Below are 19,279 nucleotides of genomic sequence, written 5' to 3'. Positions count from 1 at the left end.
CAGTGACTGTATTCTTGCCATCATACCAGTAAGGATCAAGTCTAAGAGGAGTGAGAAGGTTGTGGAGACTTACGCCTTCATGGATCCAGGTAGTTCAGCAACGTTCTGCACAGAATCACTCATGCGACAGCTGAACGTTAGAGGCAGAAGAACAGAAATCCTATTACGCACCATGGGTCATGAGAAGTCAATGCAAAGTTATACCCTGTCAGACCTAGAAGTGTGTGGACTTGAAGAGAAGGACTTCATAGACCTGCCTAATGTTTTCACACAGAGGGAGATTCCTGTTAGAATAGGGAACCTAGCCCTGCAGAAGGATGTGGATAGATGGCCCTACCTAGAAAAGGTGCGTCTCCCATACATTGAAGCAGAAATTGGCCTATGAATTGGAACCAATGCCTACAAAACTATGGAGCCATGGCAGGTGATAAACAGCAAGGATGATGGACCCTACGCCGTCAGGACAGCCCTTGGATGGGTAATCAATGGACCGGTAAGGAGAGATGATGGCCACAAGTCGAACAAGGAGGAACGACAAAACGTCACAGTTAATCGCATCTCTATCGCAAGCATTGAAGAGCTGTTGATACAGCAGTTCAACGCAGACTTCTCAGAACGCAGCTGTGAGGAAAAGACAGAGATGTCACAAGAAGACCATCAGTTCATGGATTTGATGACAAGGTCTACACAGTTCATTGATGGCCACTATCACATTGGTTTGCCACTGAGAAGACAGACCGCGAAGATGCCGAACAATCGCTGCATAGCAGAGCAACGCGCCATCAGTCTAAAGAGAAAGCTGAACAAGAACCCCGACTTTCACGAAGACTACAAAGACTTCATGAGAAACATCATAGCGAAAGGCTATGCTGTAAAAGTGCCCGAAGAACAGTTGAACAGAGACGATGGAAGGGTCTGGTACATTCCTCATCACGGGGTGTATCACCCAAAGAAGAAAAAGATCCGTGTAGTGTTTGACTGCGCCACCTCATTCAGAGGAACCTCATTGAATGACCAGCTGCTTCAAGGTTCTGATCTTACTAATACCCTCATTGGCGTCTTGACTAGGTTTAGACAAGAGCTCGTTGCCATGATGGCAGACATAGAATCAATGTTCTACCAAGTCAGAATCCCTGACGAAGATGCTGATCTTCTGCGTTTCCTTTGGTGGCCAGATGGCGACGTTAGTGAAGCGATAGTGGAATGTAGAATGGCCGTACACCTGTTTGGAGCCACATCATCTCCCAGCTGTGCAAGCTACGCTCTCAGAAAAACTGCAGAAGATGGCAAGGGCAAAGCACCATCCGAGGCTGTGGAGACAATCTTCAGAAACTTTTATGTCGATGACTGTCTGAAGTCCGTGTCAACAGAAGACGATGCCATCGCACTGTCAAGAGACCTTAGAACTCTGTGTTCGAATGGAGGATTCCATCTGACTAAGTGGATAAGCAACAGCAGAGCAGTTCTAGCTTCTATCCCAGAAAAGGAAAGAGCCACTGAAGTCAAAGATCTGGACCTGAGCCACGATGTCCTTCCTATCGAGAGAGCTCTTGGTGTACAATGGTGCATCGAGTCAGACACGTTCAACTTCAGGATAATGGTGAACGAAAGACCATCCACAAGACGAGGGATTCTCTCCGTGGTCAGCTCCATCTACGACCCTCTCGGATTCCTGGCACCACTCATTCTGCCGGTGAAGCTGATGCTACGAGAGCTGTGTAGAGACAAGAGAGGATGGGATGAAGATATCCCAGAAGGTCAAGCTCAGAGATGGCACAGATGGCTGACAGATTTGCAACAACTTTCTAGCTTCAACGTCAGTAGATGCATCAAGCCCGCGAGTTTTGGAGTTACAAAGACGGCTCAACTACATCATTTCTCGGACGCCAGTGAGGACGGCTATGGCACGGCTACCTACCTCTTGCTGACAAATCAACAGGGCCAGAAACATTGTGCCTTCCTCATGGGAAAATCCAGGGTGGCTCCGCTGAAGCAGGTCACCATCCCGAGACTGGAATTGACGGCAGCGGTTGTTGCAGTTAAAGTTGACCAGGTGATGCGTAAAGAGTTACAGCTCCCATTAGAAGAATCTGTCTTCTGGACGGATAGCACGACGGTGCTGAAGTATATAGAGAATGAGAAGATACGCTTCAAGACCTTCGTAGCAAACAGAATCTCATCCATTAGAGAAGCTACACAACCATCTCAATGGAGGTATGTAAACATCCCATTAAACCCAGCAGATCAAGCCTCACGGGGATTGAAGGCTGAAAACTTCATGAGGAGTGAAACTTGGATACAAGGCCCAAGTTATCTGCTGGAAACAGAGAGATCATGGCCAGAAAGACCAGATATGCCAAGTCAGATTACTGAAGACGACGTCGAAGTCAAGAGATCAGTCACAGTAAATTTCATAACTACGAAAGAGGACTTTGACACAGTGAACAAGCTTGTTAACCATTTCTCAGGATGGCACCAGTTGAGGAAAGCAGTTGCATGGTTTCTAAGGTTGAAAGAGTTGCTGCTACACCTGAGCGGTAAGAGAAAAGAGTACCGAGCCACTATCAGTCAGTCTGAAAGTAACCCTGATAAGCAGAGAATGCTTCTACAGCAGTATATGCATCAGCACAAGACCACATTGAGCAAGAATTCATTGACCGTGGAGGATTTGGCCAAGGCTGAGAAGGAGATAGTTTGCTTCAGTCAAAGACAAAGATACCCAGAAGAAACCGAAGCTCTACAGCAAAATACTCCAATCAAGAAAGGTGGTCATATCTACAAGCTGGACCCTACACTGCAAGATGGAGTACTGAGGGTGGGAGGGAGACTAAACAAATCTGCTATGCCAGAGGAGGCCAAGCATCCTGCTATCCTTTCTAAGGACCTCCGGGTTGCTACTCTCATTCTTCAGCATATACACCAGAGTATTGGACACAGTGGGAGGAATCACGTGCTTGCGAAGCTAAGACAAAGATACTGGTTTCCAGGAGCTAATTCCGTAATAAGAAAAATACTCTCTGAATGTATTGTTTGCAGACGGTTACACGCTAGAGCTGGGGAGCAGAAAATGGCAGGCCTGCCTGAAGACCGTTTGTTACCAGACAAGCCCCCATTTACAAACGTAGGGGTGGACTATTTCGGGCCTTTCGAGGTAAAGCGAGGACGGAGCCTTGTCAAGAGATATGGTGTGCTTTTCACTTGTTTGACCATCAGAGCAGTTCATATTGAGGTGGCACACACGCTTGACACTGATTCCTGTATTAACGCCTTGCGGCGCTTTGTCTGTAGAAGAGGACAGGTGTCCATTATGCGTTCTGATAATGGCACTAATTTCGTCGGAGCGGAGAGAGAACTACGGGAAGCTATTGAAGGTTGGAATCAGCTTAAAATACAGGAAGCCATGATGCAAACAGGAATTAAGTGGATCTTCAATCCTCCGGCTGCATCCCACCACGGAGGTGTCTGGGAAAGACAGATACGCACCGTAAGAAAACTACTCAGTTCTGTACTGAAGCAGCAAGCGCTGGACGACGAGGGACTCCAAACCGTTCTGTGCGAGGTCGAAGCCATCATTAATGACCGACCGATAACTAAGACATCAGATGATCCCAATGACCTCGAAGCCCTGACTCCGAACCACCTGTTGTTGTTGAAAACACAGCCAGCCATGCCCCCGGGAGTCTTCAAAAAGGAAGATCTGTATGCCTGTCGGAAGTGGAGGCAAGTTCAGTATATGTCAGACCTCTTCTGGACCAGATGGACAAGAGAATACTTACCTCTGCTACAGGAGCGTCAAAAATGGTCCAAAATAAAGAGGAACTTCATCGTCGGAGACATTGTCTTAATTGTGGATGATTCAGCCCCTAGAAATTCTTGGTTGATGGGAAAAATTATTAAGACCATGCCAGACTCCAGAGGCGTCGTTTGTCGCGTCTGTTTGCAAACCAAGACCAGTACCCTGGAGAGACCGATCACAAAGCTCTGCCTGCTACAAGAAGCAGCGTGAAAAGCTCCTGAACGAAAGAAAAAAGTGGACACTTGTATTGTAAATATGTTGAACTCATTAGTTTATGACTCTTAATGTTTGAGTAATTGATATGCTTCATGTGCCTAGTCAATTAGGGGCCGGAATGTAAGAGCCATAAAAGCTTAAGAAAATACTTTAAAATAGTGGCTAAATGGCATAATACAGTTAATTTACCTGAACGACTTATTGTATTAAGAAACCCCCTATTTTCTTGCTCCAGTAGTATAGTCCGACACCCCCTTCATTCTTGCCACAATGGAACAGTCCCTAAGCCACACATGGGTGCAGCCATCTTACAGTTTTAAACTGCATGTGGTGAAAGAGGCAGAAGCTGTGAGGTTTGGAGCAGTACAGTTTTTGACCGTGTTCGTTTATACGTGTTTGCTTTGTAATTCTGTTTGTTAAGTGTTATAGTAAACCATTTAAAAGACAAAGCTACGTTTGGGAACGTTTTATTTCGACACGCGTCTACTCGATGTTAAAAGCCCCACAGCCCAGTGGCCTGCCTGTTTGGAAACTAAGAAGCGCCACTACAGTACTCCAGGTGTGGTCTCACCAAGGCCCTATATAATTGGAGTAAGACTTCTTTACTCCTGTGCTCAAATCCTCTTGTATTGAAGGCCAGCATACCATTTGCCTTCCTAATGGCTTGCTGCAACTGCACATTCAATTTCAGTAACTCATGTACAAGGACACCCAGGTCCCTTTGAGCATCTGCATTCCCCAATCTTTCACCATTTAGAAAATACTCTGCCTTTCTGTTTTTTCGACCAAAGTGGATAACTTCACATTTATCCACATTATATTCGATCTGCCATGTTCTCGCCCACTCACTGAGCCTGTCGAGATCCCCTTGAAGCCTCCTCACATCCTCTTCGCAACTGACACTGCCACCTAGCTTTGTGTCATCAGCAAATTTGGAAATGTTACATTTAGTCCCCTCATCCAAATCATTGATATAGATTGTGAATAGCTGGGCCCAAGCACCGATCCTTGCGGTACCCCACTAGTCACAGCCTGCCATCCTGAAAAAGACCCGTTTATCCCTACTCTTTGTTTTCTGTCTGTTAACCAATTCTCAATCCATGCTAGTATATTATCCCCAATTCCATGTGCCCTAATTTTGTTCACCAACCTCTTGTGTGGGATCTTATCGAAGGCCTTCTGAAAATTCAGATACACCACATCTACCGGTTCCCACTAGTTACATCCTCAAAGAACTCCAATAGTTTTGTCAAACAGGATTTCCCTTTCATAAATCCATGTTGACTCTGCCCAATCTTACTATTAGTTTCTAAGTGCCCAGTTATTGCATCCTTTATAATAGATTCCAGCATTTTCCCAACTACTGATGTGAGGCTAACAGGTCTGTAGTTCCCCGTTTTCTCTCTCCCTCCTTTCTTAAATAGCAGGGTTACATTTGCTATCCTCCAATCTGCAGGAACCGTTCCAGAATCTATAGAATTTTGGAAGATGACAACCAATGCATCCACTATTCCAATGGTCACCTCTTTCAAAACCCTAGGATGTAGGTCATCCGGTCCTTGGGATTTGTCGACTTTCAGTCCCATTAATTTTGCTAGTACTGTTTTTTTACTAATAATAATTTCTGTAAGTTCCTCATTCTCGCCACACCGTGAAGACAGAAACAAAGTATTAATTTAATTTCTCTGCCATTTCCTCATTCCCCATTATAAATTCCCCCATCTCTGACTGTAAAGGACCTATATTTACCTTCACAAGTCTTTTCCTTTTCACATACCTGCTCATAATGCTCATTGCTCTTCAAAGACACAATATCATGGACTGGTCGAAGATCTATTTTGTGCGATGCCTGTGGCCTCTACTATAAATTCTCTTGCCAATGGTTGGAGTTTTGGGACAGTTTTCTGACTAACATGGAAGATATCTCCACTAACTGCAATATTCTGTCACCATGCATACGATTCCTCACATCCTGTCCACGCTGCAGCTGTGTCACACAGTGGGCTCAGTCCCAAATTGCTTTTGATATCTTCAAGTTGATTGTGACTTGAAAGTCCACAACCAAAGTCTCCTGGATTTACTCCAGCCATTTGCTCCTGGCCCCTGGCCATAGAAGGACAGTCATTTGCAGTAAGATGACCTTTCCCACACTGTCCGTCCAGGAATTTTAGGGACATCGGATTAACCAGAAATTGAAAACCAAGTTCACATTGGTGTGATTTGGCTTACAAACTCAGTCAAGATAAAATGCTAATGTTTTATTATTGTTTTGCACTTGTTTTACACCTCCTGCCTTGGTGGGGGGGGGGGGGGGGAGGAGGGCGGGAACAGCAAAGTTGATTGAAATATAAATAATACAATTATAACTTCAACTTGGATTTTTCTTTGGGAGGGTAATTGATTGTCAATTAGGCTCAGTTGTTAGCATTTTCTCTTTTGAATTAGAAGGTTGTGGGTTCAAACCTCAATATAAGACTTGAGGGCATAATCTAGGCTGCCACTTCAGTGCAGTGCTGAGGGAGGGCTGCATTATCAGAGGTGTCACCTTTTGGATGAGACGCTGAACTGAGACCCTGCCTCAGTCTCTTCTATAGTTCAGAAGGACATTAATGATTCTATGGTAGGGAGCCCTCCAGGCCAAGGTAATTCCTGCAATTAACACTAACAAAAAAATAATAGAATAATTGGTCATTCGTCTAATTACTGCGTGTGAGATCTTGCTGAATGCAAAATTGTGTTGTATTTGCCTACATAAAAACAATGACTGTACTCAAAGCAACCCATTGTTTGTGAAATGCACTGGGATGTTTCTCAAAGGAGTGTTACATAGAAACATAGAAGATAGGAGCAGGAGTAGGCCATTCGGCCCCTCGAGCCTGCTCTGCCATTTAATGAGATCATGGCTGATCATCCAAATTCAGTCCCCTGTCCCTGCTTTCTCCCCATATCCCTTGATCCCTTTAGCCTTAAGAAATATATCTAACTCTTTCTTGAATATATTTAATGAATTGGCCTCAACTGCCTTGTGTGGTAGTGAATTCCACAGGTTCACCACTCTCTGGGTGAATAAATTCCCCCTCATCTCAGTCCTAAATGGCTTACCCCTTATCCTTAGACTGTGACCCCTGGCTCTGGACTCCCCGCCGTCAGGAACATCCTTCCTGCATCTAGTCTTTCTATTCCTGTTAGAATTTTATAAGTTTCAATGAGATCCCCTCTCATTCTTCTAAACTCTAGCAAATATAAGCCTAATCGACCCAATCTCTCCTCTAGATGCTAGATAGACTCTTTCTTTTTTTTAAACCAACCATAGGTGTGCCCAGTAACCATTTTGGTCATTCCTTTCTTCTGGCACTATCGAATCAAGTGATCTACTGAACTAAGTGTTCATCTCCAGTGTGGTGGCCATTATCAGTGGCTGCTTTAAGAAGACAGGAGAGGACAGACGACACAAAGCTGGGTGGGAGGGTAAGCTGTGAGGAGGATGTCGTGAAACTCCAGTACGATTTGGACAGGTTGGGTGATTGGGCAGAAACATGGCAAATGCGCTATAATGTGGGTAAATGTGAGGTTATCCACTTTGGTGGCAAAAACAGGAAGGCAGATTATTTTTTGAATGGCAATAGATTGGGAGAAGGGGAAGTGCAAAGAGACCTGGGTGTTCTTGTGCACCAGTCGCTGAAGGTAAGCATGCAGGTGCAGCAGGCGGTTAAGAAGGCAAATGGTATGTTGGCCTTCGTAACAAGAGGGTTCGAGTACAGGAACAAGGATGTCTTGCTGCAGTTGTACAGGGCCTTGGTGAGACCGCACCTTGAGTATTGTGTGCAGTTTTGGTCGCCTTATCTGAGGAAGGACGTTCTTGCCATGGAAGGAGTGCAGCGAAGATTCACCAGGCTGATACCTGGGATGGCAGGAATGACGTATGAGGAGAGATTGGGTCGATTGGGCTTATACTCACTGGAGTTTAGAAGATTGAGAGGGGATCTCATCGAAACCTATAAAATTCTGTCAGTCCTGGACAGACTACATGCAGGAATGATGTTTCTGATGGCCGGGGAGTCCAGAACCAGGGGTCATAGCCTAAGGATAAGGGGTAAGCCATTTAGGACTGAAATGAGGAGGAATTTCTTCACCCAGAGAATGGTGAACCTGTGGAATTCTCTGCCACAGAGGGTGGTGGAGGCCAGTTCATTAAATATATTCAAGAAGGAGTTGGATATATTTCTTAAGGCTAAAGGGATCAAGGGATATGGGGAGAAGGCAGGGACAGGGTACTGAATTTGGATGATCAGCCATGATCTCCTTGAATGGCGGAGCAGGCTCGAAGGGCCGAATGGCCTACTCCTGCTCCTATCTTCTATGTTTCTATGTTTCTATTAGGCCCACTCAAGCAACAAGTTATAATGGCTGAGATTTCTTCATCGCAGCACAACAATGTAAGTTCCACACACACGCAACTGTATCTGGAGCACTGACCATGACTCCCGCCATACCTGAGAGGGGAGAAGAGCCTTTTTACAAGCATAAAGAAGAAGATCAGCGATGCATGAGAAGTGGCGAACCTGCAGACCAGCCAGTAATTCTTCCAACCTGCCCCAGTTCTCTTTTCAGGCCCTAGGACTGTGAGGTGGCACTGTCAACATTAATGCCATGAGTTAATTGTTCAACTGGCAATAGCCAAGTGAAGAGATTGCTCAAGAATCAACCCCTAACATTGGCCACTTTCCCACCACCTCCTTCATGAAGGCCCAGGAGTGTAGCAGAGTTTATCCAGGAGTTCTCCATCTGTCTCTTGTAAATCAGGTTATCCTTGCTCTGGGGACATGGCCAAAGTGGGAGGTCAGTGTGACATGAACTTGTAATGATTTAAGCTGTCACTATACCCACTATTCCATTATTTGTATTATACTGGGTAGGGGGGCGGGTGGTGGGGGAGGAGGGAGGGGAAGGAACTGAAATACACGAAAGTGTAATTTTCACAATGGTGGATTTAGAAATGTTGGAGCTCTGAGGGCTACAAGATTTATTTCTTGGGGCGGGGGTGGGGGATGTTGGAGGGCCAGGTATATGTCGCCCAGAAATTTAGATTTTTGACACTTCCTGGTGCATTTTCTAGTTTTTTGAAATGCATTGCGATGTTTTTTCTTATCTGCTTTTCTTCTGTTCCTTTGCTGTGCTTTCTGTTTTCCAGATAAATGGCTGATTGTTTGCTCTGCTGCTGAAACTCAGCGCAGTCGTGCATATTTACCAACTTTTCCCCCCTTGAGCAGTCTCCGTTCTTTCAATCCCTGAGCAATGTTTGGGATTTGAACTGGTTGAATTAGAAAACACAGTGCATATGGAAATGGACATGCTTGAGGTGAAACAAATAAAGCTGCAACAGAAAACGTGCAGCCTGATGCTGAGAGGAAAATAATATTGAACAAATTATATTCTGTAACCATCAATTCAATCAGTGGTTTGTCAAATTTGGAATTTAAAGAAAAAATGTTAGGACCATTTTATGAGTTTGAAGGCTACATTCACTGAGCTTTGGCCCCGATTTTAACTCCAGGTAGATTCCCCGCTCAGGCCTGAGTTAAAGTTACAGTCGGGTCTCAATTATGTCATCCGTCCGTAACATGCAAACGTAAAGAAGGACCCCATTGGCTCCGGGCGCCTCTCCTTGCTGCCTGCTCAGGAGAGCAGGTTAAAATTTCAGATGATGTGATTATGGCGGCTTTCGGACAGGTAAGAGCCAGGGGGATTTTGACTGCCCACCCACCAAGTTTCAGCTGAGCGAGTGGGGTTAAAATGGCCCCCAATTATTCATCTTTAAAATAAAACTGTCACTGTTATTTTCAGTGCTGATTCTCTCCCTTTGGTGCTCAAGTCCCCGAACCTCCATATATGTGCGTTCCGTACATGCACGCAAACAACATTCTGAGATCCGTGGAGCACTAAGAAAGAGACTTTAACGGGAAAACACTAACACACGGACCACACTCCGAAAACACCGGCTGTCCGCTGTAACATTTGCATATTGATTTATCATTGGCCCGCAGGCATCTGTAAGGAATACCTATTATATTCGCATATGATCACATGCTGACTTGTCATTGGCCTGCAGGCATCTGTAAGGACTGCTATTGTTTAGAAGACCCAGGGGTCCGGACTCCATCTGGTCCACACGGTGCTGTACTGTTGTGAGTCAGATCACAGACCTGATGCTTCATTAAAAGAGTTTAAATTGTAATACTCCATTGTCCTGCAATTTATTATTTTTGTACAAAGTGTGCAAAACAAGACATGGGCCTAGAAATTCAGTTGGCTGCGCCAGCCGTTAGCGCCTTAGGAGGAGTAGATCTCGAGCGCTAGGCGCTTAGCACCCGGGCGCAGCGCGATCTGCGCCTCGCCCCAACTTCAGTAGACATTTAGCGCCGGCGCAAAGTCATTGCGCGCGCTCATCTGCGCGCGCAGATCATGACGTCATTTCGTCGTGCAACGCCCTTTGTGCGCCCGGAACCGGAACTTCACTCGCGCCGCCCCATTGTGCGCCTGGCGGCCCGAACGACTGTGAAGTGGAACGGTACACAGCCGAGGCGGGCCGTGGGGAGCGCAAATTAAAGGGCACTCCTGCAGTAGAAAAGGCAGCCGTTTTGCAACACTCCTTTGGGGAGGGGGGGAGAGGAGGAGGAGGAGGAGGAGGAGGAGGAGGAACAAAGTGATGGAGAGAAGTCCTCCCCAAAAACACAAATACACTAGTCTCGGCCTGTCAAAAAAACAAATCCACCCTCCCCCTTTAAGAGCTCACCGGAGCCAGAGTGTCTGCCGGCAATCAGCAGCTCGCCGCACCTGCCCTGCGCCCAACTTCCGGTGTTAGCGCCCCGGGCTGCCGGCTTAGTGCCTAATGATAGTCGTGCATCGCCTGTTTTAGCGCAGCAGCAACCTCTTAGGGCGATGCAACTGAATATCGGTGAAGTGGCCTCAACTTTGCGCCGGGCGCAAACTTTAGCGGCCGCCTGACTTTACCGCCTCAAAAGTGGCTATAATGAATTTCTAGGCCATGGTGTCAGAACAGGGATTTGAAATGGACATCGTTGGAGCTCCCTTACCTCGAATGGATTGGGAATCTTTGAACTTACCTAGAGAATGGCGCAAGTTCAAGCAACACGTGGAGTTAATGTTCTCGGGTCCGTTGAAAAGAAAAGGGGAGGAAGAAAAATGCAGCTACCTACTCCTGTGGATCGAAGAAAAAGGGAGAGACATTTTTAACACATGGTCTCTCACCGCAGATGAAGCAAAGGTACTGAAAAGTTATTTTGACCGTTTTGAAGCATATGTGATGCCCAAGACAAATACGATATTCGCTAGATACAAGTTTCAGGAGAAAGTAGAAGGAGCTAGTGAGTCATTTGAACAGTTCGTGACTGAATTAAAACTGCTGGTAAAAGATTGTGTATATGCAGATAAAGATGAGATGGTCAGAGACCGCATCGTGTTTGGAATACATTCAGCTAAAGTGAGAGAGAAACTTTTGAATGTTGGGTCCAGGCTAACGCTGGACAAAGCTATAGACATAGCTAGATCGCACAAGATAGCCCAAGCACAGTTGAAAACCATAACCGGCGCTACGAACAGCTCGAGTGAACAGACAGTGCACGCAGTTAATAGATACACACCAAAGAACACTGCCCAGAGAGCGTGTTTCAGAACAGAAAGAACAGCGAGAGTTCTAAAAATGGGCGACACAGACATAAAACGCTTCAAAAACTGTGGATATTGTGGGAACAACTGGCATGGAGAAAAGGAGTACTGCCCTGCCAAAGGAAGGCAATGTACTAAATGTGGTAAACGGAACCATTTTGCTAAAGTTTGCAGGACTGTTTTCAGAAAAACGGTACACACAGTGAGTGACAGCCAAATGCCAGATAGAGAGCCAAATGCAGAGGAACTATTTATTGATTCTGTGTCACAGAAAAAACAGATTTCAGAGACTGAGCAAGCCTATGCCGATATTGAGATAGGAAAACAGGGCAAAGAGCTTAAGTTTAAACTAGACACTGGATCTCAGGTTAACGTAATTCCTCTGAGTGAGTATCACAGCTTGAAGGATGAGTGTGAGCTACAGCCCACCTCATGCAGACTGACCGGCTATGGGGGTGAGCAGCTCATTGTAAAAGGCACATGCGTGATGAAATGCAAGTACAAAGAAAGCAACATGATGCTGGACTTTTACATTATTGACACTCAAGCACCTCCAGTGCTAGGTCTAAAGGCATGTTTAGACATGGACCTCGTCAAGCTAGTACTATCATTGACAGCACCAGTTGAGAAGCAGACAGTCATGGAGGAGTTTGCTGACGTTTTCAAAGGAATCGGACTATTCCCAGGTGAATGCACTATTCACCTCGACCCAGCAGCAACCCCTGTGGTTTGCCCACCGAGAAGGATACCCCTTGCTTTACATAGTCGCCTGAAGGAGGAGCTGCAGAGCATGGAGAATACAGAAATCATCGTCCAGGAAACAGAACTGACAGAGTGGGTCAACGCGTTAGTGGTTGAGAAACCACATACAGGCAAGCTCAGAGTCTGTCTCGACCCCAGAGATTTGAACAAGGCTATCAAACGCCCTCACTACCCTCTACCAACGCTAGATGACATCACACCCAAGCTAGTGGGAGCATGTTACTTCAGTGTAATGGACGCACGATCAGGATACTGGAATATCAAGCTTACGGAAGGGTCATCTAAGCTAACAACATTCAGCACACCATTTGGACGCTACCGATTTCTGCGTTTACCATTTGGTCTTATCTCAGCTCAGGATGAATTCCAGCGGAAGATCGACAAAATCTATGAAGGCCTCGATGGAGTAGTCGCAATCGTAGACGACATCCTCATCTATGGCAGGAATAGAGAGGAACATGACAGGAGCCTCCGTGCGATGCTACAAAGATCACGGGAGAAAGGTATCCGGCTCAACCCTGAGAAAAGCATAATCAGATCCACCGAGATCAGTTATTTCGGGCATCGCCTCTCAACTGATGGCATTAAGCCGGATCCAGAGAAAATCGCCGCCATCAAGAAGATGGAGCCGCCAAAGAACCACGCAGAGCTAGAGACAGTACTAGGCATGGTTAACTACTTAGCCAAGTTTGCCCCGAGCCTCTCCGAAATCAACGCACCCATGCGTCAGTTGCTCAAACAATCCAATGAGTTCCTGTGGGACAAACAACATGACACAGCATTTCAGAAAATGAAAGACCTAATCACCAGAGAACCAGGACCAGTTCTTGCCTACTTCGACCCCAACAAAGAGCTCAGACTACAAGTGGACGCATCAAAGTATGGACTAGGTGCAGTATTACTGCAAGAAGGAAAGCCCATTGGCTACACTTCCAGATCTCTCACAGACAGTGAAATCAACTATGCTCAAATCGAGAAAGAGCTATATGCAATTCTGTTTGGATGTAAGCGTTTCCACCAGTACGTCTATGGCCGACAAGTCATTGTGGAATCCGACCACAAGCCCCTCGAGTCAATCATGAGGAAACCACTAGCCGCAGCCCCACCAAGGCTACAGAGAATGATCCTTCAGCTACAGAAGTACGACTTCACAATCATTCACCGTCCAGGCAAAGGCAGTCCTGTCGCAGATACGCTCTCCAGAAAGTCTCTTAGCTACCAGGACAGCAGCCTCAGTGAAGGCATGGATGTGCAGGTGCACATGGTGTACAACAGCTTACCTGTGAGTGACTCAAAACTGAAGGAGATCCGAGCAGAAACAGAGAAAGATGCACAACTCACACTGCTGAGCAAAGTCATACATGAAGGATGGCCTGAGGAAAGGAGGAAATGCCCTCAGAGCATATCTGAATTCTGGAACCACAGAGACGAACTGTCACAAATCAACGGAATCATCTTCAAAGGGGTGAAAATCATCATTCCTACCAGTCTCAGAGAAGAGATGTTGACAAAAATTCATGCTGGACATATGGGCATGGAAAAATGCAAACAAAGAGCACGTGACATTATGTTTTGGCCCGGAATGTGCAAACACATTGAGGACATTGTCGGAAAATGTTCCATTTGTCTAGAACGCCACCCATCAAATGTCAAAGAGCCCATGATACCTCACCGTCTCCCAGACAAGCCCTGGCAGGTTGCGGCAATAGATCTGTTCACATGGAACAACGAGGACTACATAGTGACTGTTGATTACTACAGCAGATTTTTTGAATTGGACAAGCTTCACAGCACCACATCTGCAGCTGTGATCCACAAGCTAAAGGCAGCCTTTGCCAGGCATGGCATTGTAGAGACCTTAGTCTCAGACAATGGGCCCCAATACAAATCAAAAGAGTTTGAGTCGTTTGCCAAGGCATGGGTTTTCACACATGTCACATCAAGCCCACATTACCCTCAAAGTAATGGTCTTGCTGAAAAAACTGTCCAGATTGCAAAAACACTCATGGACAAAGCCAAAGCGGACAAAAGAGACCCCTACATCAGTCTCCTTGAGTACCACAACACTCCGGTTGACAACTTCAAGTCACCAGCACAGCTGTTGATGAGCCGCAGACTTCGCTCAATTCTTCCAAGCACCAACCAGCAGCTGCAGCCAGAGGTCGTCAGCTTCAAGCAAGTGCATGCAAAACATGTACAGAGACAGCAACACCAAAAGAGATACTATGACAGGTCAGCTAGACTACTGCCGCCACTGCACAATGGAGAATCCGTCAGAATCCAGGAGCATGACTACTGGAAGCCAGCAGTCATCATCCAGCCAGCTGACACTGAGCGATCGTATCACGTCCGCACCCCAGAAGGACAGGTGTACTGCCGCAATCGCAGGCACCTCCTGAACACCAAGGAACAACACCGTCATTCCAATGAGAGGATCAGTTCAACAGAGTGTGATGAACAGAGCAATACACAAAACACATCATGCTTACCTGAACCTGAACCTGAACCTGAATTGTTGACCGATTCAGGAGCATGCTCAGTTCCATACCATACAAGGTCGGGACGAGAGGTCAAGCCTAGAGTTATCCTTGACTTGTGAACTGTCAAAGGGTGTAGGCGGATCGCTGCCCTAAAAAAAACTGTACATCGTTATTGAAATGTTGAGATGTTTTCAGTGCTAGTTAAATGTTGAGTTTACTTATATGTTGATGCTACTGAGGACATTATGTAGAAGAAAGGTTCAAAAGTAATGCATAACATTTTTCTTTTAAAAGAAAGGGGATGTAACATTTGCATATTGATTTATCATTGGTCTGCAGGCATCTGTAAGGAATACCTATTATATTCACATGTGATCACATGCTGAGTTGTCATTGGCCTGCAGGCATCTGTAAGGACTGCTATTGTTTAGAAGACCCAGGGGTCCGGACTCCCTCTGGTCCACACGATGCTGTATTGTTGTGAGTCAGATCACAGACCTGATGCTTCATTAAAAGAGTTTAAATTGTAATACTCCGTTGTCCTGCAATTTATTATTTTTGTACAAAGTGTGCAAAACAAGACATCCGCGACAAAACGCGGGCAGCTGCCAACTGTGAAAGGAACTTCTTCCAGGGGAAAGGTAATAAACCTCATCTCCCAGGCAGGGTAATACGAGCACAGGCGTAAAGAGGGTAAACTTTACAAATGCGCAGTGTCATGGCAGTAGGGTTGCCAACTCTGGTTGGATGCATTCCTGTAGGTTTCAACCGTCCCACCTGGTCAAACAGTCTTTTGCACCCCCACCGCCCCCCGCCCACATCTGTGATATTTTTATGGAAAATGGAAACAAAACGCAGAATTTTGTTTAATGCACCAATGATTTTTCTCCCGGATTTGCTTGCGGCAGTGCCCTGCAGATTATTCTTCAATTCCTGGAGACTCCAAGGCAATCCTGGAGGGTTGGCGACCCTATGCATTTGCAAAATTTACCTATTGTTTTGTTCAAAACACAGTTGGTTTGCTAAGCTCGGAGAGTTAGAACACCAGACAGACCAATTTCAGCAGGTCGAAAAGCCTCTCTTATCCTTGACTTCCCGATTGAATTGAGGGTGACACGCTGAGGGGAAATGAGCACATCCCCAATGTGACTTGGACTGACAAACAATGACAGCAGGGCTCTGTACATCCCCAGTAACTTTGAAGGTGCAGTGGAGGATGAGACTTGAGCCAGCAGCCAGGGAGGGCGTGAAGGAAATGTGGAAGAAAGTATTGGCTGGTCTGTCTCCGATCAGTGCAGCTTATTTAGTCACTGGAGGTTGTGGTAGCTTCACACTTGTCCCACGGAGAATAGCATGAGGTAGTGGCAGGATTCGCCACAAGGCGAACTTTCCAAGCTAGCCCGGAAATGCCCCTAAATATGCCGGTAAAGTCTCTGCGGGACATGAGGGGAATCAGGCTAAGGAAATGCCATCCCCATTGCCCCCTGTGATGAAATAACTCTGTGCTCTGGATTGTCTGTTGTTGTACTTGTTAATGTCTGTAAATGTTTTACAGGTGTAACCACTAATGTTCCTCCCTAGCTCCGCCTTTATGGATCCTCCTGATTGGTGTGAGTCTTACTTATAAGAGCTGGGTTTTACTCATAAGGGCTGGGTCGGTGATGAATGGTAGTTGCCCTGTGTTAACTTGATGCCAAGATTCTTACTTAATAAAAGCCTTTAGTTTTAAGTTGTAACCTCATGGATTCAGGCAGTTATTTGGCACATCAATTTTATTAAGTAACAACTTTGGAAGATGGATCGATTTTTGAAACCAAAGTGTCTGGATATCGATCCCCATTCGGCAGATGCATCGAAGAAATTTACGCATTGGCTTCGATGTTTTGAATACTTCATCGCATCGATCGATCCGACGGTTAACAAGTTGGGTCTTTTAACCAACTTGCTAAGTCATCAAACTTACTCTATATTTGAAGATATTACTACGTATGAAGAGGCCCTTGCAGCTCTTAAGGCCCAGTACCTTAAGTCGGTTAATGAAGTATACGCCAGGTATCTTTTGTCTACTCGCAGGCAATTACCCGAGGAATCCCTGGATGATTTTCTGCAGGATCTTAAGGCTTTGGCTAAGGATTGCAACTACAAGGCTGTCTCTGCCATATTGTATCAGAAAGAAGCCATCCATGATTCTTTCATATCTGGCCTTCGATCTAATTATATTAGACAGAGACTCCTCGAGAATGACTCGTTAGTTTTAAAAACAGTCGTTGTTACGGCTCGATCGTTAGATGTAGCCCAGAAGAATTTAGAAGTGTATGCTTCAGCCCATGCGTCTCTCTCAGCCTCGTGTGTTCCGAGTATGGAGGCATCCATAACGTCAATGGAGCCTCCACTTAATCCTACTGTTGCGGCTGTACCCAATGGGTCTAAGTGTTATTTTTGTGGCCAACCTAAACACTCCAGGCAAAGATGCCCAGCCAGAGAGGCTACTTGTTTTAAATGTAAGAAACGGGGACATTTTAGTAAAGTGTGTAAGGGTAATCCTGTACCTGATGTCTTCTCTGCTGCCGCCTATTGTTTTACTCTAGCCTCGGTTACGGTTGACCAGACCATACCGTGTTCCTTGTCGAAATCTATGATGGACATTAAGATTAATGGTCGTCCTACTGGGTGTTTGATAGACTGTGGCAGTAATGAAAGTTTTATACATCCCAACCTTGTTAACTCCTGTTCATTGAAGGTGTATCCTACTCGAAGTGAAATTGTGATGGCATCCAAGTCCCTTACTTCGGAGGTAACTGGATATTGTAAAGTCACATTGACTGTTAAGGATACAGAGTATAAGGACTTTAAACTCCTTATATTACCTCAGTTGTGTGTGAACTTAATTTTAGGTTTGGACTTCCAGTGTCAGCATGAGAGCGTTACCCTTAAGTATGGTGGGTCTCAGCCTCCACTCACAGTCTGCGTGCGGCCTTTCTACTTTAAAAGTAAGTCCGCCTTCTTTGTTCGTGAACCTTGCTCCTAATTGTAGACCTATAGTGACTAAGAGTCGACGGTATAGTTCAGAAGATAAAACATTTATAAAAGAGGAAGTGGAAAGGCTTCAACGGGAGGGAATCATCAAACACAGTAATAGCCCGTGGCGTGCCCAGGTGGTGGTGGTTAAAACTAATGAAAAGAAAAGACTTGTGGTCGATTATAGCCAGACTATAAACTTGTATACCCAATTGGACGCCTATCCTTTGCCTCGTATTTCTGAGATGGTGAACCAGATAGCTCAGTATCGCGTGTTCTCCACCATTGATTTAAAGTCTGCCTACCATCAACTCCCTATCAAAATAGAAGACTGACCTTATACGGCCTTCGAAGCTAATGGGCGCCTGTATCAATTTCTTAGAGTGCCCTTTGGAGTGATGAATGGGGTATCCGTCTTCCAACGGGAGATGGATCGTATGGTGGATGAATACGCGTTGGAAGCAACAGTCCCGTACCTGGACAATGTTACTATCTGTGGGCATGACCAACGGGAGCATGATCAAAATCTCGCGAAGTTCCTAGAGACAGCAAAGAGGTTAAACCTGACCTACAATGAAAACAAGTGTACCTTCATTACTACTTGTTTGTGTATTCTTGGTTGCGTTGTGGAGAATGGGATAATTGGGCCGGATCCTGAAAGATTATGCCCACTTAAGGAATTACCTTTACCTCACACTGTAAAAGCTTTAAGAAGGTGTCTGGGATTCTTTTCGCACTATGCCCAGTGGGTGGCTAGCTACTCAGATAAAGTCCGACCTCTTATTAAGTCGACGTCTTTTCTGCTATCGGCAGAAGCTCAGGAGGCTTTCTGTAATATCAAACGGGACGTTGAAAAGGCAGTGGTATGTGCCGTGGATGAGAAGATCCCTTTTCAAGTGGAAAGTGATGCATCTGATTTTGCGTTGGCAGCAACTCTTAACCAAGCTAGTAGACCAGTAGCTTTCTTCTCTTGTACATTGCAAGGGCCAGAAGTTCGACATTCTTCAGTGGAAAAGGAGGCGCAGGCGATTATCGAAGCAGTCAGGTATTGGAGACATTATCTCGCTGGCCAACGTTTTACGCTTATTACTGACCAGCGATCTGTGGCCTTTATGTTCAATACTAAGCAGAGAGGCAAGATCAAAAATGATAAGATTTTAAGATGGCGAATAGAACTGTCAACATAAGACTATGATATTCAGTACAGGCCTGGAGTATTTAATGAGCCATTGGATGCTTTGTCACGAGGAGTATGTGCTAGTCTAGGTATAGATAAGCTTCAAAGTCTCCACAATGCACTCTGCCACCCTGGGGTTACCAG

The sequence above is a fragment of the Somniosus microcephalus genome, chromosome 2 (genome assembly GCF_052327205.1).
Source record: "Somniosus microcephalus isolate GS21.2 chromosome 2, FLI_Smic_1.0, whole genome shotgun sequence".
NCBI classification, from domain to species: domain Eukaryota; kingdom Metazoa; phylum Chordata; class Chondrichthyes; order Squaliformes; family Somniosidae; genus Somniosus; species Somniosus microcephalus.
This window is presented reverse-complemented; position numbering follows the sequence as displayed.